Below are 22,234 nucleotides of genomic sequence, written 5' to 3'. Positions count from 1 at the left end.
GCGGTGGGGTGAGCCGGAGCCGGGAGGGTGCCAGGGACTCCAGCGAGCCTCCCCCACGCTCCCATCCAGGTGTTGGCGTCTCCAGAGAAGGCTTGGAAACACCACTGGAGGTAGATGCGGGTGTCAGGGCTCTCAGACAGCAATCAGTACAACCTGGAAACAGCTGGCTAAAGGATACTCACACCATGTCCATCTTAGACCCAATTTATATCATTTTTACCTTCGAGTTCACTGTAACTGCATGTTTATTAACTCATTCTTGAAGCTCAGTTAACTTTTACAAAAAAAGGGAGGAAGGAAGGAAAGAAAAGAAGCTTCCAAGGCAACTATAAGGGAAGATTAGCAGGCATGTCCGGGGCATAAGAAGAGAAACAGGACAAAGAGAATAAAGCCAGATGCTGGCCAGGCTTCCAGAAAGTTCTGTGATGCTGGAGGCTTCCATGTCTCTGCTGCTGAACGGGCAGCCACTGACCACACGTGGCTGTGGGGCACTTGGACTGCGGCTCGTGGGACTGAGGAACCAGATTTTTAATTGTATTTCATTTTAATTAGACTGTGGCCAGGGGTTCCCAGGTGACTCTGAGCCTCCAGACTCCTAAGTTCTTAGACTTCGGTGAAAAGGCACAGATCCCCAGAGCCCATGTTCTAGTGGAGGGAGACAGACGATAAACAAGGAGCAAGTAAAACACTTAGTGTGTATAATAAAAGGTGACAAATGCAGCCATCCCTTGGTATCCTGGGGGATCAGTTCCAGGACCCACTTCTGATACCAAAATCCGTAGATGTTCAAGTCCCTGATATGAAATGGTGTGACATTTGTATGTAACCTGCACACATCACCGCACACTTCAAATCATCTCTAGATTACTCCGGACGAATGTCCACGGTCCTTCTGACTGCACCCCAGGGCAGGGCGCTGTCAGGAGGCTGTGGCGCTAAACCAGGTGGTCGACCTGAGGAGTGGCATTTGAGCACTGCTAGACTATCATGAACAACTTCATGCCAATAAAACTCAACATTCGTATGAAACTGACAAATTCCTAGAAAAATAATCCAGCAGAATTGAGGCAAGTAGAGAAAACTGAAAAGGAAGGAAACTATTCAGGAAGCTGAATAAGTAGTCAAAAAATTTCCTTCAAAGACTACTCCAGGCCTGGAGGAGTTCAAGGGTGGTTTTACCAAATGCTCAAGGAACAGACAATCCAATCACAAACAAACCGTCCCAGAGAGTTTTAAAAAACAGTATTTTCCAACCCACTTTATAAAACTAACTTGATGTACAGAGCCAACCCTGACAAGGTCAGAACCAGGAGGGAGATTACAGGCATAGCGAAATCTTAGTCGCCCTCAGCCAGCGTAAGGAGGATCATCACTCTGATCGAATTAGGTTTATCCCTAGAACCCCAGGTAGGCTTAACACCCAGTGAAATGTAATCCAAGACAAAAGATAAGAGAAAAATCATATGATCTTCCCAACAGATGCATAAAAATCATTTGATAAAATCATTACCCATTCATGATTAAAAAAAAAAAAACTCTTAGTATGCTGAGAAGGAAATATCTTTAACCAAATAAAAGTTTTCTATTTAAAAGAGACACTAACACATGTATTGTCATACCTGAATGTTCAAAGCAGCTTTGTTTGTAACAGCCCCAAACTGGAAACAACCCCAATGCCACCGACAGGTAAACGGACAGGTAACACAGAGCCCATCCCTACAGCAGACGCATCTCAGAAACTGACATGAACGAGGGAGGCTGCCCCAGTGGCACGGGATTGCCGCACGAGAGGGCAGGCAGACTCAGAAGGATGCAGGCGTGTGATCCCTCAGGAGGGGACTCAGACCTGAAAGGACGCAGACACGTGTTCTCTCGGGATACGCAGTTCTAGAAAAGGCAAAGCTGGTGGGAGGAAGCAGGTCAGGGTCCAGGCAGGTCAGGAACTGGTCACAGGGTTGTGGTAAGAGACAGGATGGGGGCAAAGTTGCCAAATGCACAATAAAACCGGTGAAACTCAGCATGTGTAAACCAAACTATACCTTAACAAAAAGTGTATCTTACAGTTTAAAAAAAGACAACAAACACTACCCCTAGTGGTGAAATTGGAAAAAACCCCAAACTCCTATCTTGTCACAGGCCCCATCCCCACCCTGTTACCAGCGCGTGGGGGTCGGTGGAGGGTGGGACAGAGACTGGACTCGAGAGGCACAGGTTACACCTCAGAATATACCAAGGGGAACATCTTCATGATCTTGGGTGGGGAAAAGATTTATGAAACAGAAAATCAAAAGTACTAACCATGAAGGAAATGACTAATAAAATCAACTTAATTAAAAACAAGTACACTGATTTATCAAAAAACACCAGAGAGAGGCCAGGCGCAGTGGCTCATGCCTGTAATCCTAGCACTCTGGGAGGCTGAGGCAGGAGCACTGCTTGAGCCCAGGAGTCTGAGGTTGCAGTGAGCTCTGATGACATCACTGCACTCTAGCCAGGCTGACAGAGCGAGACTGTCTCAAAAAAACAAAACACCAGAGTGACAAAAACCACAGACTGGAAGAAAATACCTACAACACATCTGAGAGGACAACCTAGACAAGGGTTTGGCCAACCAGGCCTGGGGCCAAGCTGGTGCTACCTGGCTCCGTGAACAGTATTATGTGCTGTCTACGCTTTAGGGTAGGGCAGTCTGGGCACGGAATAAGATACTTACTACGGGATCTTTCACAGAAAGTTTGCCAACTCCTGCTCTAGACAATAAAAAGAGCTTCATGAAAGAGAAACTCCAAATAAGCATATTTTAAAATGCTCAACATTATTAGTAAACTGGGAAATGCAAATTAAAAACCAGATGATCGGCCAGGCGTGGTGGCTCACGCCTGTAATCCTAGCACTCTGGGAGGCCGAGGTGGGTGGATTGTTTGAGCTCAGGAGTTTAAGATCAGCCTGAGCAAGAGCGAGACCCCCGTCTCTACTAAAAAAATAGAAAGAAATTGGCTGGACAACTAAAAATATATCGAAAAAATTAGCCGGGCATGGTGGCACATGCCTGTAGTCCCAGCTGCTCGGGAGGCTGAGGCAGGAGGATTGCTTGAGCCCAGGAGTTTGAGGTTGCTGTGAGCTAGGCTGATGCCATGGCACTCTAGCCAGGGCAACAGAGTGAGATTCTGTCTCAAAAAAAAAAAAAAACAAAAAACTGGATGATCATTTAACCAAAATGTTTGTACCCCTGTAATATTCTGAAATAAAAAAATAAATAAATAGATAAAAATTAAAAAGAAAACAACAACCCGATGCGACAGTTACTGGCCCACTACGCTTAACAAGCACTGAGCCCAGCAACACAAGCACCAGTGAGGTGGCGGCACTTCAGCACCACTGGTGGCTCTACCCTGGTGGCACCTCGTGACTGCTCACACCCGCCAGCCCCTGCCCCATACCCATTCTTTGAAGCTCTGGCCCCCTGAGTTGCGCAGCAACCCTGGACTCCCTCGGACACCTCCTGCTGATGGCATGCTTAACCTGTCTGCCTCACTGCACGTTCTGGTGTTTATGTCCTGAGGATACATCATGGCCACAGTCAACCGTGAGGATGGCTCAGGATCAGGTAGGCGACGTGGAGGTTAACTCTGAGCCACAGAGCAAACGGTGAATGGCTACAGACTGGAGCCCAAGAGGCACCAGCAGAGAGCTGTGTGGCCTGAGGAGGCTCTGCGGGAGGCTGGCAGGATTCTGAGGCTGGACCACCCAGTAACTGGCTGTCCTCACCTGCTGTAGGATTAGTGCCGTGTGGTGTGTCCTAGGAGATGCATACGCCCTGGCACGCGTGGATGGACAGGAGGAAGGGGGACCTCTGGTTTCCGGTGGGTTAGGGAGAGCAGAGTTCATCTCCTGCTCCCTCATCATGCACAAGCACATGAGCTCCCACCATGACCCAGTGGTCGGCTGGTTGGTCACAGGGGACCTGAGACTCCTGGGTGGCCAGAGGGTTGGCTGCTGCCCCCTTCCTGCAGCCTCCACCTGAGAGGTTCCACCCCCCAAGTCAAGCTGACACCTTTTCACTGAGTCTTAATTTATCAAAATTTCCTAATATGCAGAAATTTATTTCATTTACTTATTTTTTTGTTAGCTTATTTGCACTGAAGGACTAAATATGCAGAAATTTAAATAAAAATTTTAAAACTGGGAAATTAAATTTCCAATAATAAGCTTGTCTTGTCTCACGTATCTGTAACAACAAACCATGTCTAACGCAGCCTCAGAAGCTGAAAGATAGTAATTGAAAACCATATTTGACAAGATGCTGTCCTCATTAAAATACATCACCGAAGCATCCTCTCTTGTAGCCTAAACATCAGAGAAAATGACCACCGGTGTCAGAGCTGGAGTATCACCAACCGGATTCCAACCGGATCTGCAGCGCTAAATGCCTGTCTGAGCGCACTCTGGCTCCCAAGCAGCTCAGAGAAGTTTTTCACTGTACATAATTATGTAGATGTACTGATATAAATTTAAGTTTTATCTACACTAAAAGAGTAATTTCTAAAAAAAACATAAAACCAAAAAATAATGGAACATCTTACAAAGTAAATAAACCAGTAACACACCTCGAACTGTGTGGCAGCCACTGCCCCCACCCCAAGCCGGAGCCACGGGGGCTCCGCCTTCTGCATAGCCATGCATACAGTGCTGTCCCCCACAGTGCTCTGTCTGTGCTGTCCATCGCGGTGGGCACAAGCTGACTGAGCCCTCGGCCCAGGGCCTGTGTGGCTGCGGAGCTGAATGTTAGCCGTGCTGGAGAGCCGTCACGCCCCTGTCTCCTGCAGCCAATCCCGCCTCTGTACTCACTGCCTGGCATCCGGGAGCGTCACAGATTCCAGCTATGACGCCCTTCACCCACCCACGGCTCCATGCCTCCTGTGGCTGACAACTGTCCATCCTCGAGGGCCTGCAGGTTGGCCCTTGGCTGGTGTAAGTTCCCTAATGGACCGGAATGTTCCCTGATGAACAGCAGCTCGCTACACCTCGGTGCCTCACAAACTGACGCTGCTTCCTCTTGGGGTCTGGAGTCTACTGCGTGCTGGCAGAGCTGCCTAGGGGCCCTGCCTCGAGGGCCCCGGAGTCCCCTGCAGATGGCACCCTCACGGACCTCACAGCTTGCTGCTGGGAAACGACGTATGTCTGGGGGACCCCCTCAGGAGGACCCTGAAACTGCACCTGGCTCCCCTGCACTGCCTCTTCCCTCTGCTGCCTGTGCTATGTCCTTTTCCTGGAACAAACTGTGGCCGTGACTACAAGTCCTTCTGGCAAATCACTCAACCTGGGACACCAGGGGACCCCAACACGTCACAAACCAGAAATGCGCCACACCTGGGATGTCATGCCCCCAACCCCTCGACCAAGGCCCCTCTTCTCCATGCGCACTGGACCCCTGTGCCACCCCAGCCCTGCCCACCTGGGTCTCGGCTACTCCTGGTCTGGTCGTGGGTCCCCCACGTTCCCCTGCCAGCAGCCTCTGCAGATAGTCTATGGAATTGGCCCTAAAAAGCCCATCTCAGGACACTTCCCTGCAACATGACCCGGGAGAAGTGACCGAAGCCTGATTCCCCTGCAGGTGGCCCCAACACTGTCTGGACTCGCTGTCTTTCCCGGCCACGCCCACAAAACTACACTTAGTCTCACTTTTAAAGATCCTTGGTCCCTCCTTCCCTGGGGGTGCAAAGCCCATCCCTCACTCCGAACACCATCATCCTCCTACTCCTCAAGGGCATGTTCCAGAAACTTCTCCACCCTGTGTCACACACGTGTGTGTACGTGTGCTGCATTCAGTGTACCTCCGTCACTGCCAGCATGCTCTGGCAGCAGGGCAGGGTCCACATCCTCACTGCTGGACATCACACCAGAGCTGCTGCTCCGGAAGTACGTACTGCCCAAACAACAAACTAGAGATATTTCCACCTTTATTCAAGTACTCTGCAAAACCTAGTCTTACTCATTTTCACACAAAAATTACCAAACTCCTGAAATTAGCTCCATGTCCCCACCAACACCCTCTTGTCACAGACATAGTCTGTGACACCTCAGCTACGATCAAGGACGACACCCACATTCCGATCACCTCTCCCCTATGTAACAGCCCCCACACCCCTCTGCCAACTAGAAGAGCCCGGCTGGGGTCCTTTCTCTATGGCTGGCACCCATCATGGTGACAGTGCAGGGACAAAGCCTAGGCAGGCGACTCTGCACCTTGATCCCTTTCTCTCTACCTGGCCCACTGTGGCCTTTCCACATGGCCGACCCCGACCCAAGACCTCCCGCCTGGACCACCTCTGCCCTCCTGCCCCTCGAAGCTCTTCCTCAGCACCGAGCACCCACTAAACTCTCACGGGCACCGCCTCTCCCACAACGTAAACTCCTCGCTCGTCTGTTCGCTGATGGAACCCAGCACCAGCCACAGCGGCTGCTCAGCAGATTCGCCAACAGCTGCAGCACGGCCTGCTGCGCTGATGACACACGACACGCTAGGGCCCGCACGCGGCAGTCAGGGAGGGACAGGTGCAGACCCACTCACGGCCCAACAGCCAGGCCTGGCGGGATGGTGGCCCAGGCACTGAGGACCCTCACCAATCTTGTGTAGATACAGAACCACATCATGAATGCCCCTGCTTTTCCCAGCGGGGACACTAAAACTAAGTCAAGTTAAAAGGAAAAAGAAACTTTAAATGGTTTTCAACACAGACGTGTCACCGTGAAAGTTTTTTTAGGAAAATGAAAAACAATGAAATAACAACATAACAGTGCTTTGAATTTAATTCTCAAAAGGGTTCATGACCCAAAGACAGTAAGAACCCCCACTGCAGCCTCTCCCCCGACTCCCGGCCAGCAAAGCCATCCCCCACGTCCCCCACACCAGCAGTGCCCCACTAAGCTCTGAAATGGCCCTGGGGGCTCCCTCAGGCTGCCCCTACCTCCCACCTTTGCTCAGGCTCACTGCTCAGCAGGCCTCCTGCCGCCAGCCAGAGCCAGCCCTGTCCCAGCACCCGGCAATGGAGGAGCCAACAGACAAGAGCCGAAGGAACAAACAGGTGGCAACTCACACTGAAGGGGCCAAGATCAGAGATGCTGTACTGATGAGCTTCTGCCCAACTTTCATTTCTTCCTTTTTTTTTGATACAGAGTCTCACTCCATTGCCCTGAGGAGAGTGCCATGGCGTCAGCCTAGCTCACAGCAACCTCAAACTCCCGGGCTCAAGCGATCCTCCTGCCTCAGCCTCCCAAGTAGCTGGGATTACAGGTGCACACCACAACGCCCAGCTAATTTTTCTATTTTTAGTAGAGATGGGGTCTCGCTCTTGCTCAGGCTGATCTCGAACTCCTGAGCTCAAGTGATCCTCCCGCCTCGGCCTCCCAGAGTGCTAAGATTATAGGCGTGAGCCACCGCACCTGGCTGCAACTTTCATTTCTTAAATTAAGTGTTTATACAAATATCTGGGTATAACTTGGTGACCTGAGATATAGTCACTAAGGTGAGACCCTGGGTAAGTGTGACAACCAGCCTCAAAGCTTCTCCACCAGAAACGCCCACCACATTCAGACCCCGCACACCTGCAGGTGCTCTAGTGACCAAGGGACACCAGGGTGACCAGTGGGAACTTTGACAATCTTGTCCCAAGTCCCTTGTCCCCTGGGCAATCCCATCTGGTCTCCCACTCCACATTTTCCCCTCCACATACCCCCAGCTCAACACTCCCTTGAACTCCAAATTTAGACATCCAACTACCTACGTGTTGGTTGGACAGCCAGGCATTTGCATCTGGACTTTCTGACCAAGCCTGCTCCTCTGACCACCTCCTCACCTCCAGGAACGGTGGCCCTAGGCACCTCAGGGTCTCCTACTCCTCCCTCATGCCGGGTCCCTCTAAGAAATCAGGCTGGCTATACCTTGAAGGATACCTGGCACCCATACCCTCGGGCTGACTCCATTCGACTATGCTCTGCTGGGCCTCACTTAACCTCTCGACACAGCACCCAGAGGGGTCCCTGAAAAGACAAATCTGAGCAGACATGAAAGTCTCAGAAGCCAAACCTTCTCATGTCCATCAAATTCCCAGGCAACCAGGCCCTGCCATCACCTTGTCATATCCCTCACTCTGCTCTTGCCACATGGACCCCTTACTAGCTCTAGAACATTCTAAGGCCTAGCATCTACGCTTTTACACTTACTATACTCTCTGCCCAGAACTGTCCCTCCCTCACCCCCATCAAACCTTTTCTCAGTGTTACCTCCTCAGTAATGCCATAGGGACCTGTGTAGTCTGGGGGTTGTGACCTTCAATAGGAGGCCAAGACCTGGCTAAGTATCGTCAGGAAGAACGTGACTTATAAGGCAACGCCAGGACTGCACTGTCTCTAGTTCAAGGAAAACAGGGATACGTTCTCGAGGGGACTGAAAACAGCCTGGAAACGAGCTAAGGTGAGGTAAGTGCGCACTTTTCAGGTGTCACATGGGAGTGCAGCTGTGTGGGGGACCATCCTCATTCTTAGGGGGCATGCTCTAAATTACCTAAGGGCATCGCCCAGTCTGCAACTACTCTCAGATGATTCAGTGACAGTAAATAGGTATTTAGGGAGAGAGAGATGAAGCAAATACGGCAAAACAAGAAAGCGTGGATCTGGGAGAGGGCACAAGGGTGCCTTCCTAGTCTGTTTGGGCTGCTGTAAAAGAAATACCTTTAACTGGGTGGTTTATAAACTACATAATTTATTTCTCAGTTCTGCAGTCTGGGGAATCCAACATCAAGGTGCTGGCAGTTTGGGGGTCTGTTGAGGTCCCGTTTCCTCACAGATGGCACCCTCTCACTGTGTCCTCGCAGGGCAGAAGGGGTGAGGGAGCTCTCTGGTGCTTCTTTTACAAGGGCACTAATCCCAGTCATCAGGGCAGTCTCCCAAAGGTGCCACCTCCCACTACCTTCATCTTGGGGGTTACGGTTCCAAGGTATGAATTCTAGGGAGACAAAAACATTCAGACCGTAGCAGATGCTCATTGTATAATTCTTTCAGTTTTTCTCTATTGTGATTTTTTTCTTAATAAAAATGTGGATAAAAAAGTAAAATAAAGTAATTTGAAATAAAAAAAAAGAAAGAAGAAAGGCTAACCCACCCCTGCCTCTTACTTTCTAAATGTGACTGTGCCCTGTTTCTCCATTTCCCTGTCAGGCAAAGAGGGATGATGAGAGAGCAATCCTGGGGTGGCTTTAAGAATCAAACAAGTTAATATGTACGACACTTCAGAACAGGGCAGCAAAAGACATCAGCAAAGATGAGCTTTCAGTTACTGGCTGCTGAGCACCTAGCCAGGCCCTAATTAAGAACCAGGAGATGGAGCTCCTGGCAAAACCCAGAGAGGAGTCACAGGCCCCCACAGCCCCCATAGGCTTCCACAAAATGCACAGGGCCCAGGAAGAACCATGCAGGACCCACAGCCCCCCAAGACCCACGCACAAGACCTACAGCCCCCCCGAGACCCATGGGCCCCCCCAAGACCCACACAGGACCCGTGGCCTCCCCAGACCCATGCAGGACCCAAGGGTCCCCCGAGACCCATGCAGGACCCACGGGCTACTCCAGATCCACGGGTCCCCCCGAGATCCATGCAGGACCAACAGTCCCCCAAGACCCACGCAGGACTCACAGGCCCCCTGAGACCCACAGGGCCCAGGCCCATGAGACCCATGGGTTACCGGAGGGCTTCAAGGAGGTCTGTGCACAGATTTCCACTGTTTGCATTTCTTACTGAATATCTGGAATTTGCTGTTAATGCAGCAAAGTCCAACAAATAACAATGAATTTGCAAAAAAAATCCAATTAACTTCTACTCTCTAAATGTACCTAAATATTAGAGGTTCTCTTCAAAAAAGCAAATCAACCAAACAATGGGTTGATAGGACTATACTTTCTAGTAAGTGTAAGTGTCTATCCATGGGAGTTTTGCTTAAGTTAGTGGATAATTCTACAAAAATGCATCTCGACAACATTTGTTACTGTTCTTTGTCATTTTGCCTTTTGTATAATTCATATGTGTAGGGAGAAATGTCAAAGATCAGGAAAGATAATTTTTTTGTTTTTGTTTTTGAGGTAGAGTCTCGCTGTTGCCCCAGATAGGATATAGTGGCATCAGCCTAGCTCACAGCGTCCTTAAACTCCTGGGCTCAAGCAATCCTCCTGCCTCAGTCTCCTGAGTAGCTCGGACTACAAGCGCACACCACCACACCCAGCTAATGTTTTCTAATTTTGGTAGATCCGACCGTAGTTTTGTTATTATTTTTAAAGGCCTCACATTTTTAAAATTTAATCATAAAACTATCAACTTACGGAATTAAGGAATAATAGGCCAGGCACAGGGGTTCATGCCTGCTGCAATCCCAGCACTTTGGGAGGCCAAGGGGGAAGGATGGCTTGAGGCCAGGAGTTCAAGACCAGCCTGAGCAACATAGCAAGACCCCCATCTCTACAAAAAAACAGAAAAACTAGCCAGATGTGTTAGCATGCCTGTAGTCACTGCTACTTGGGAGACTGAGGCAGGAGGATCGTTTGAGCCCAGGAGTTTGAGGTTGCACTGAGCTATGACTATGCCACCGCACTGCAGCCTGGATGACAGAATGAGACCCTGTCTCTAAACAAAAAGAAAAAGGAATAATAGTTCCAATTTTTGAAGCGCAATGAATTGTGCAGCATTTTTGCAACATTGATAGCAAATATCATAAGGATAATTAAAAAAATAGACAAACAGTAGGAAACTGTCCCTAAACCTTACCACAGCTCAACAGTAAAAGAAAAATTACATTTTTAACTTTAAAGTTGATTCTAATCTTTAACCAAATAAGGCTGCAAATGAAATAACAAATTGTGCCACTTAATAAATGTGAAAGTGATAATACAGACCAAAACAAACCTTGTTTTACAATCCAAATGAAACAATCCAAACAGACAATTCCAGCCAACGGCCAAGGCCCCACCTTACCCCAGCAGCAATGGGGTCCTGCCTAGGATGGGCACCCATCACAGCCCTGTGCTAACCCCAGGCCAGAGTCAGAGGAGGCGTCGGGGTCCAGGCCCCCTGAAGTGGAGGCCGGGGAGTAGGAGTTCTGCTAGCAGCAGGTCCTCACGAGGGACAAATATCCAACGAGTTTCAGGATCTCACATCTTACACAGCATTTTGAAGAAAAAGCAAGTAACAAGTGCACAAGGTCCAAAGTAACAGGTAAAGATATTTGTCTCACATATTCAAATGGTTAAGAAAAACTTACAAAGGTTGGTTTGTAATTCCTGGAGCAAAATCACTGGCAAGAATAAAATGATGAGACTCTGGGAGCAGCTAAGATCCTTGCACTTGAAGCTATCAAAGAATCTGACACCACTGACACACACCCTGTGGTCTGACGTGGGGGGCGTCATGGCTGGCTCCCGGTATTTTAAATTACAAGGTCATTCCTAAGAATCCCATTCGTAATTTGTCTGCCTCATGTGTAGGGGTCCATGAATCACGAAAATCTCAATCGTAGCAATGACGACAGACGGGCTTACACCAACCAGAGAAGCTGGACTGTTACAGCCTCACGTTTCACATGCTGCTATACATACAACTGCTGTCTACTTGCCGGATGTTTCTCGGGCATAGGCCCTATACTACCCAAAACCTGACAAATGCCAGGCTCTCATGATACTACATAATACTACAAATGTTCATAATACTACAGTGCTGGGCAGCTTTACCAAGACCCCGGCGACCCCACTGCTGCCTGGTGTGCTCACCCTGTGGGATCCTTTTCCCACAAGTGTGCATGGGGCCTAGTGACTCACTTCTGACAGAGAATTTGGCAGAAGTGACAGAATGTCACTTACAAGATGAGGTCATGAAGCCTATGACTTCCTTCCTGTTCCTCTTGCTCTGTCGCTGTCTCCTGCTGGGCTGCCCACAGAGAGGCTCACAGAGAAAGGAAATGACGTCTGCAGCCAGGATGCAGGTCCCCCCCCCCACTCCCCGGGTTGAGCCTCCAGATGAGACACAGCCCCAGCTGTAAGAACCTGAGCAAAAGGACCCCGCTGAGCCACAGAAACTATAAGATAATAACTGATTGTTGCTTTAAGGCACTAAGTTTTGGGGTAATTTGTTACACAGCAATATACAAATAACACACTCAGCACTATCACAGCTTTAAAAATGCAACAATAGGAAAATAAAGAACCTAACTGAACATGAATATTCAGTTTTGCAAGTCTTTTACAAAATTTCACAAAGCAAAGTAAGTTTTAGAAATAGTAAAGGATATGTCAAAAGAACAAATCCGAAGTAAGTGTTGAGTAAAAAGGTCCCAAGTGTGGTTGTATTTGGCAAATAAAAGTTTCTAAGCTAGACCATTCAGGGACACAATTTGGTTGATACTCCATTCTTTGAAATGTTAAACTGAAAACCTAAAGTGGTTTTCTCCTAAGTTACCAAGACGTAAAGTTGTGGCCCAAAAGGAAATACTGAGCTAACCAATTTGAGCATCTCTTGGGAGTCCGCACAGCTCAGAGTTTCAGATTTACCCTCCTCCTACTGCCCAACTTCTGGATGAGTTTGCAAGCCTGACCCCACCTGATCCTTCTACACGTGTATCCCACTTCCATCCACTTGCTCATGCGTCACTCATTCTTCCCACAGACACGTACTGCTCGCTGACGGCCCGGCGGCCAGTTAGGGAGCTGGACTCACATGCTCTGGAAACACACCAGACAAGGTCTCTGGGCACACTCTGGAGCCCTTCCCTAGTGACAGAGCAGCAGATATCACCAGCTCCTCAATGCCTCATGCAGCATAAACACTGCACCTTGCTTTTTCATGACCACTTCCAAATGAAAACACTGACAAGTTCCAGATGAAAGGCTGATTCAAAGGTTTCAGAGAAACAAAGACACCTCCCACCCCCAGTATCCTTTAACACCTTCCTTTCCTGGAGTTGAGAAGGTGCACCATTGCCTGCTCTGACTTTGCCGCCCTGGGCCAAATGTCCCCAAAACACTTGAAGTGCCCACACTCCCAGTTTAGATTCCTTCTCCTGCCAGCTCTTGGGATCTCCTGGACACTGAAAACACTTCTACATTCAGGATGGAGGGTGCACTCATGCAACCTTGAGCAGGGAGAGGAGGGGCTGAAGATGCTGGCCACTGGCCACAGGGCCAAGGCAAGGAGAGGACAGCAGCCCTGGAGGAGGGGCTGAAAGGAGGGGAGTGGGCACAGTGCTAGCCTGAGGGGTAGAGCCAGTGTGCACTGGGAATCCCTTAAAACCCTTGAATTCCTGGAGCTGGAAGGATGAGCCCCCAGGTGCCAACCAAGGCAGTACCTGCCAAAGGTCTGAAGGTCTGTGGGGTTGGCCCAGAAACTTATGACATTAAGGTGCTCAGAGGCCTCATGGAAAGAGTGTTTTGAACCCGTTGGGCTCAGTGACCAGGATCCCAGATGCCTGTGCCTTCATAGGAGGTGGGTCCAGTTGAGGGGGAGGGCAGATTCAGGGCACCTCTGGATCCCACCCCAGGGCTCCAGCACCCCTTAAGTCTAGTCCTGGGGTCTACATGCTTCTCAGTGACTTGTTCAGGAGTCCCAGCTCTCCCTGGGACCTGTCTGGAAGCTTCAGCTCTTATCAGGGTCCTCCATGAGAGCCTAGCCTTCTTCAGGGTCCAGACCCAGCATCCTCACCCTAAGTGACCTATCTGGGGTCCTGTTCATCCTGGAGCCCTCCTTGCAGTACAGTCTCAGTGTCCCAGCCTCCCGGGGAGGAGGGGATGTCTCAGGGTCCCAAAAGTGCTCAAAGGACTGTCCCAGGGTCCCAGTCCTCCCCAGTGGGCTTGTCCTAGAGTCCTAACCTTCCCACGGACTGGCCCTCCTTAGTGATGGTCCCAGTGTCCTGGCCCTCCTCTGTGACCTGTCTCAAGTTGGATCCTCCTCAGTGACTGCTTCGAGGGCTGGACCCTCCTAGGTGACCTGGACTCCTGGCATTCTCTGGGTCCTGTGAGGTGCACAGGCCCAACCCTCCTTGGTGACCCTTCCTGGTGTCCCAGCAATTCTTGGTGACCTGTCCTGGGGTTGGACCCTCCTGGATGACCTGTCGTGAGGTCCTGACACTCTGTGGGTCCTGCCCAGTCCCAGCGGCTGACCCTCCTTGATGACTGGCCCTCCCAGGGTCCAGCACGGTGTGGGGTCTCGGCTTTCCTAGGTGACCCTTCCCGGGGTCCAGCCCTCCCAGGGACCTGCCCGGTCTGGGGTCCTGGCCCTCCTGGGTGATCCTTTCCAGGATTCAGCCCTTCCAGGGTCCAGCCCCTTCTAGGTCCAGCCAGGTCTGGGTCCCGAACCTCCTCGGTGACCCTTCCCACGGTCCAGCCCTCCCGGGGTCCGGCCTTCCCAGGGGCCTGCCAAGCCGTTCCGGGCTCCCCCGGCCAGGCCGAAGGGGACGCCCGGGACGCGGGCCCCGGGTTCGGAGCCTTTCGGGCCGGACACGGGCCGAGGCCGCGGCCTGAGGAGCGGGCGCCGCGGGCCCAGGCCGGGCGGGTAGGACTCACTGACCTGCGGTCTCGGGCTGCGGGCGAGCGGGGCGAACGCGGGGGCCGCGCCGGGAGGGGGAGGGGGCGCCGCTCCCTCCGGGTCCCCCCCAAGAGGAGGAGAAAAAAAACCCGTCCGGAGTTTAAAACAAAGAGGCGGAAATGCCCGAGCCGAGCCGAGCTCCAAGTCGGGGGCGCCGCGCTTGGAGCATGCGCGTTGTGCGGCTCGGCTCCCACCCGGCGGCCGGGGCCGGGGGCGGGGCCTGGAGGGCGGGGCGGGGTTGGGTGTGGTCAGAGGGCGCAGGCGCGTCCGAGCAGGGCTAGGCCCAGGGACACGGCGAGGAGAGAGGGTTGGGGGACTGAGTCTTCAGGGCGGGGTCAGGAGGGCGTGGTCAGGGGAGAGACGGGGCCGGGCTGAGCGGAGGGTCGCGCAGGGCGCGGGGTGGGGAGCGCGGACGAGGTCTGCTTGGGCGGACGCAGGGAGACAGCGTGCGGCCTGGGCGTGGTCCGGGCCGCGGGGGCCGACTGGGACCGACCCGAGCCTGGGTAGTCCAGCTTGGGGTGGCTCCCCGGGGCCGTCTGGCTCCTGCGTTGCTGCCCTTCCAGGAACGAGTCCCGCGGGGCGGGTGAGCGCCTGCAGGGGCGCGGGTCCACTCTGGAGCTAGCAGCCGTGGCCGTGGCGTTCGCGCCCTTTGGGGTCCGCGCTGCACTGGGGGTGCGATGTAAGCAAGAGGGGAACTGGCGTGGTGCGGGAGGCGGCAGGGGCACACTGGAAGGGCAGCGCGGAGTGGGGGCGCGCTGGGGCGCACCTTCGGTGCTGGGTCCGTCAGACGCCCTGGTGGAGCGCGGTGCGGCAGGGCGTGCAGGAGTGGAATGTGAGTTTGGGAGTCTAGCTTGTAATGTCTGTAAATGGTCAACGGGATGACACCGCTGTCACACTCGTGGAGAAGTCCGGGGCCTGGAAAGACCCACTGGGCAGGGGACCCCCAGGACTGAGCGAGGGAGGCCGGCGAGGGGAGGGGAGGAGCCAGCAGCTGGGAGGGGCTTGACAAGGGCCGTATCCCACAAGGCCTTGGCCCGCACCACGTGGATGAGTTGTTGGGGATTCACCGGAGGAGGGCAGAACGTGGAGATGTGACCACAGACGACATTTCAAGGCGTTTTGCTGCCCAGGGAAGCAACAGAACGGGGCTGTGCTGAAGGCGGCGGGGGTGAGAGAGGGCTTTCTTTTGGGGTGGGAACTCCTCCCGCTTGCGTGGCGCAAATGGGCGGTGCAGTGTGTGTGGGGGGAGGGTGACCACGCTGGAGAGGAATGAGGGGTGCCTGCTTGTGGGTCCGGGTGGGGCGGCCGATCCTCTGCCCATCGGCGTCGGGGGGAGGTGGGAGACTGTGGCAGAAGGAGGGTGGAGGCCCCAGGGTCGATGTCAGGACAATGACCCAGGAGGGTGGAGACCCAGCGTGCACTGCAGGTGAAACCGCAGTCCAGAATTCATCCAGGCCCGGGTCCCTCGCACCCCAACATCTAGGCTGCCAGCTGCTCTCCTAGGCGACCTCTTCTCGCCAGCAATACCCCAGGCCCCGACCCCGAACCCCAGGCTCCTGTGTCCTGCCGCTCAGCCACATTTTGTTGGGATGTCTTTAGGAGGCTTCTGGTTCCTGGAGGTCTGCTGTCCGTCACAGACCCTGCTTCCGTCTGCCAGTAGGCAGACCAGGACCCTGGGTCCTCCTGGCCTTCTTCCTCTCATGCCCAAGCAGCTCAGCTGACTCATCAGAATCTGTCAGTCATGCCTCCCAACCTTCACCCTGGTCCAAACCATCACCTCTCCCTGGGTTTTCCAATAGCCTCCAAACTGGTTTCCCTGCTTCTTTCCCTGGGCCCTGAGTCTATTTTCAACACAAAATAGTGACTCTCATAAAACATTATTCAGGGCATGTCCCTCGTCTGCTCAAAACCCTCCAGGGGCTTCACTCACAGCCAAAGCCTGAGAGTGGGGAGGTCACAGAGGCCTGGAGAAGCCTGGGATGTTGGAAATTAAGTGTTGTCTTGGTGTAAGGTCACAGGTGTATGCATGTATCCAAACTCAGCAAAGTGCACACTTTATATATGTGTACTTATACCTCAGTAAAGCTGATCCATTTTTCCGTAAACCTAAAATTGCTCTAAAAATAAAATGTACTTTTTTTAAAAAGCAAATTAATGTAACAAAAGAATGCAAAACTAACATTCTAAAAATTATGAAACATCATCAAAAGAGATTAAAGAGGACCTAAATAAATGGAAAGACACCCCACGTTCATGGATGCAAAGACAATATTGTTAAAATGTCAATACTCCCCAAGCTGATCACTCAATGCAATCCATATCAAAGTTGGCATTTTTGCAGAAATTGACAAGCAGATCCTAAAATTCATATGGAAATTCAAGGTACCCAAAATAGCCAAAACAACCATAAAAAGAACAAAGTTGGCAGATTCCCATTTCTTGATTTCAGAACTTAACTACAAAGCTACAGTAACCAAGACAGTGTGGTACTGGCATAAAGGACATATAAATCGATAGAATAGAATTGAGAAATTTCACTCCTAGGTATGGAACCTAGAGATCTGAAAGCAAACATGCCCACAAAAACTGGTACACGTATTCATAGTTGAAATATTCATAATAGCCCCAAAGTGGAAATAACCCAAAGGTCAATCAACAGATGAATGAATAGATAAAAGGTAGTATATCCATAAAATAAAATATTGTTTGGCAATAAAAAGGAAGTACTAGTTAATATATGCTACATACAACATAGGTGTACCTTGAAAACATTATGCTATGTGAAGGAAGCCAGTCACAAAAGACCGTATATTAGTACTATGTGATTCTATTTATATGAAATGTCCATAATAGGCCAATCCATAGAGATAGAAATCAGATTACTAGTTGTAATGGGTTGGGGGGGTTGGAGGAAATAGAGAGAGACCTGCTAATGAACATGGGGTTTCTTTTTGGGGTGATGAAATGTTCTAGAATTGACTATAGTCGTTGTACATATTTGTGAATATATTAAAATCTATTGAATTGTACACTTTAAATGGGTGACTTGCATGGTTTGTGAATTATGTCTCAATAAAGCTGTTTAAAAAAGAAAATTATAGGCCGGGCCCAGTGGCTCATGCCTATAATCCTAGCACTCTGGGAGACAGGTGGGAGAATTGCTTGAGGTCAGGAGTTCAAGACCAGCCTGAGCAAGAGCAAGACCCTGTCTCTACTAAAAATAGAAAAAATTAGCCGGGTGTGGTGGTGCACACCTATAGTCCCAACTATTCGGGAGGCTCAGGCAGGAGGATTGCTCGAGCTCAGGAGTTTGAGGTTGCTGTGAGTTAGGCTGATGCCACTGCGCTCCACCAGAGTGAGAGAGCGAGACTCTGTCTCAAAAAAAAAAATTACAAAAGAAACTATAAAATAATGATTAAAAATGAAACTGCCGTATGTTTATCCCCATGGGAAAAATATTATATAACCAATTCATGCCATAAATGTACACATTAGATACACATAAATAACCATCTCACACCGTGCACAAAACAGATATCCATCTCAAACATATGTAGAAAATTGGATACCCTTTCCCCACTATACATACCAAAAAATGAAATGTGCATTTCATACTATGTACAAAATATTAGATATCCAACTTATAGCACACACATATACACACATAAAAATAGATACCCTTTCCCAATATATACCAGAAAAATTAGGTAACTATTCTATAACATGCACACAAAATAGTTATGCCACACAATGCACAAAAAAAATCATACCAATTTCACACCATTAGAGAAAAATTAGACACCTATCTCACACCATATACACAAACACACACAACCTATGTTCCACCTCAGAACATCCCACTAAAAGATACACCACATCATACCTAAATTAGATACCTATCTCAAAGTATTAAAACAGATTAGACCCTACTGGGAGGCAGTTCTCCATTAAGATGTTTCTGTATGGTCCAGGTCCTCAGAGAAAAGTCATTTATGGCCAAGTTGAGGATGTTTGTCTAGGAGACACTCTAGGATAGTGAAGCTTAAGAAGTCTCCCGCCTTGGAGACATTGCAGTGTAGAAAGGAAAAAGCTGTCCTCCCCTCCCTGGAGAGGGTTTACTTACATTCCAGGGTAGAGATCAAGTTTCTTTGGAAAGGAGGATGAAGAGGTCACCAGCAGACCTATATAAGACTTTCCTAACTTGAGGATTCTTCTTCTGAAATGCACCCCACCACATGTTCAGGTGTCACCCGCATTGCCCTGTATAGAGGGGCTGAGGAATCAGGACAAGACTGGTAGCTGCCAATCTGCTGCTTTTGCTAAGTGGTGAATGCTTTGTCTCTGAGCCAGGGGTCTCATGTTTCCTGTGTACATACATATGTGAACCTGTGGCAGGCTAACTTACTAACTTGTGAGTAGAACAAAATCTCAGACCCTTCACGCTTCTAATTTAACACATACTCATTTTATCCCCCTGCACCCATCTACTACATCTGTCTGTACACAAAGAAATTAGATGTCAATTTTATCCCATACAGACAAAAAAAAAAAAAATTTCACACCATCTATACATATACACAAAAGACAAAGACCCATCTCACACCAATTATATTAATACAAAAAAATTAAATATCCAACTCATACCACACACACCAAAGACTATACAGCCTGTATAACACAACATGAAGACACTGACCTCATACCAGACACATACACAAAACAGATGAACATTAGGCCCTACATAAAAAAATTAGATACCTACCACACACACACACAGAGTACCCATTTCACACTGTGTATACATGAAAGTAGATACCTAACCACACAATGTGCAAAATGTTAGATAGCTATTTAAACCCTACACACACAAAAAAAACAAATCTCACACCATACACACACACACGAGCTACTACCTCACACCATACATACAAAAAATTGCCTATCACACTAGACACACACACAAATGAGAAAACCAGCTTATTCGACCACTTAGACTGAATAGGTTCAAGGAGCAGAGACAGACTGGACCAGAGAATTCTTGATGGGAAGGCCAGCAGGTTGGGCTCCTGATACTTGCTGCAACTGTTTGGGCCTTATGTGAGCCCCATGTGGGACAGGGAGGTGAGGAGGCCATTACCCGAGGGCTCCTCCCTAGTGGGGCTGCTGGCACAGGCAACAGTGGCCACAACCTTCCTTTGTTTAGGTAAACACACAGGTTCACATTCCAGGGCGGATCTGTAAACTGGTGGACCTTCCCCCTCCATGAGGATGAAGTCACACCGTCATTTCTGAAGCAGCCTGGGAGTCCGGATCCTGGTCCCTGCTGTGGTATCCCGTGCGTGGGCTTTCAGCAGCTGGGACCTCAAGGGAAGTGCAAGAGACAGGTGTGAGTCATCGTGTGGGAGAAGAGGTGTGCTTCTGGGACCAGGACCAGCAGCCTCCGCACAGGATGCAAGTGACATAGGATGCACGTGAGATGTGGGCCACCTTGTGGAGGAACCCGTCTGGCAGGCCCAGATGGCGGGGAAGGGCCTATGACAGAAAGGCCACGTGCCCCAGGAGGTTTCTATTTTCACCCAGACCTTGTGCTGGCCAGCCCTAACCTGGGGAGGCGGTATGGGCAGACAGGCTCCTGCCCTCACACCACTGATGCTCTCCGGGAGGAGCAGATAAAACCAAGTAAATGAAAAAACAGGATGGGCCCTGACCTCTCATTGTAGAAGGTGAGATTTCCTCCCCGGTATCCTCAGAAACAGTGCCCTGGCCTCATGCTCTGGTCTTGGCAAAGCGACTTCTCTCAGTGGCTTGATTTGAACAAGATACTGTTTAGGGAAGACACATTAGCTGAAAATGCTTCAGTTAATGTTAGTTTGGGGTGCTGATAGAAGCCTACATTTGATTAAAAAAAGAGAGATAAAGACACTGAAACATAGATTTAGCCATAACGGTGTGTGTTGAATGTTATTTTACACGTCTTTGAAGATCATTTTCAAAAGCAAGATGCTAGGTGCCTTTATGTGGAGATCACCAAAGGACATCTTCAAGAGGTGACTGTGTCAAAGGTGGGCAGATGGATTCTGGGCTCAGGATGGCTCTCCTGTGGACAGTACATACTTGGATTCAAAACTCAAGCAGGTTAGACGCTTACGTGGAAGATACTCGTGGAGAGTTAAAACTTTTTTTAATGTGAGAAGGGAAAAGGTCGTTGTTTCCAAATGAATGGACTTTCCATGTTATATGATTTTTTAAAAATTAAACTTCTTATTTTGAGTTAATTGTAGATTCATATGCGGTTGTCAGAAATAATTCAGAGTGATCCTTTGTCTACCCTGCCCGGTTTTCCCTCAAAGGCAACAGAACACAAATGTATTAATATCACATCCCTGGTACTGACATTGGTACAATCCTCCCGTCTGACTCAGGTTTCTTGTTTTGCTCACACCCATCATTTGTGTGTGTGCATAGCTTCATGCAAATGTATCACACATGTATGCTTGTGTGTCCACCACCACAGCCAGGATGTGGGCTGTTACCAGCACCGCAAGGGTCTCTCCTGGTGCCCCTTTCTGGCCACGCCCACCTCCCTGCCACCCTCACTCCTGCCCAATCCCTAAACCCTGGCCGCCACTAATCTGTCCTGCGTTCCTATGATGTTGTCTTTTCAGAGTGTTACATAAATGGAATCGTACAGTTGTAACCTTTTGGGATTGGCTTATTTTCACTCTGAATAATTCATCCAGGTTGTTGCATTAACAGTCCATTCCTGCTGAGTAATGTTCCATGGTGTGCATGTACTGCAGTGCTTGACCATTCCTCACTGAAGGATGTCTGGGTTGTTTCCACTTTTTGGCTATCACAAGTAAAGCTGCTATGAACGTTTTGGCACAGGTTTTGGGGTAAACATAAGTTTATTTCTCTGGGATAAATGCCCAAGAGTACAATTGTTGGGCCATATGATAACTGCATGTTTAGTTTTATAAGAAACTGCCAACATTGTTTTCCGTAGTTGCTGTAACATTTTACATTCTTACGAGCAATTTCCAGTTACCCACAGCCTTGCCAGTATTTGGTGCTGTCACTGTTTTTTATTTTAGCCATTCTGAAAGGTGTGTAGTGGTATCTCACTGTGGTTTTAATTTGCATTTTCCTAATGGCTAATGACATTGGTCATTCATCATTATTTGCCATTTGTATATCCTCTTCAGTGAAATGTCTCTTCATATTCTTTTGCCCATTTCTAATTTATTTTTTTAACTGTTGAGTTTTGTGAACTCTTTATATATTCTCAATACCAGGCCTTTCTTAGGTATGTGGTTTGAAAATATTTTTTTCTCAGTCTGCGTGTACAAAAACCTTTTGATAGGAATTGCATTAAACCTATAGATCAATTTAGGGAGAACTGACATCCTTACTATGTTGAGTTTTCCAATCCATGAACATTGTATGCCTCTCCATTTATTTAAGTCTTCACTGATTTCTTTCATTAATGTTGTGTCATTTTTAGCATATAAGTCCTGTACATGGTTTACTAAGTTTATACTCAAGCATTTTAACTTTCTTTGAAGTAATTGTAAATGGTATTGTGTCTTCAATTTTGGTTTCCATGTGTTTCTTGTT

At 49.4% G+C, this 22,234-nt stretch overlaps 1 protein-coding gene across 1 annotated transcript in view; it reads right to left on the bottom strand.

Moving 5' to 3' along the window:
* Positions 1-14,801, bottom strand: part of PCGF3 (polycomb group ring finger 3) — a 59,638-nt gene extending 44,837 nt beyond the window's left edge. Inside the window, exon 1 of the mRNA XM_012663695.1 lies at positions 14,600-14,801. The gene's annotated coding sequence lies outside the window, so the exon portion shown is untranslated. The remainder of the gene's footprint in view (positions 1-14,599) is intronic.
* Between the last annotated feature and the right edge of the window lie 7,433 nt (positions 14,802-22,234).

This window comes from Propithecus coquereli, unplaced genomic scaffold (assembly GCF_000956105.1).
Source record: "Propithecus coquereli isolate 6110/MARCELLA unplaced genomic scaffold, Pcoq_1.0 Scaffold821, whole genome shotgun sequence".
NCBI classification, from domain to species: Eukaryota; Metazoa; Chordata; class Mammalia; order Primates; family Indriidae; genus Propithecus; species Propithecus coquereli.
This window is presented reverse-complemented; position numbering and strand designations above follow the sequence as displayed.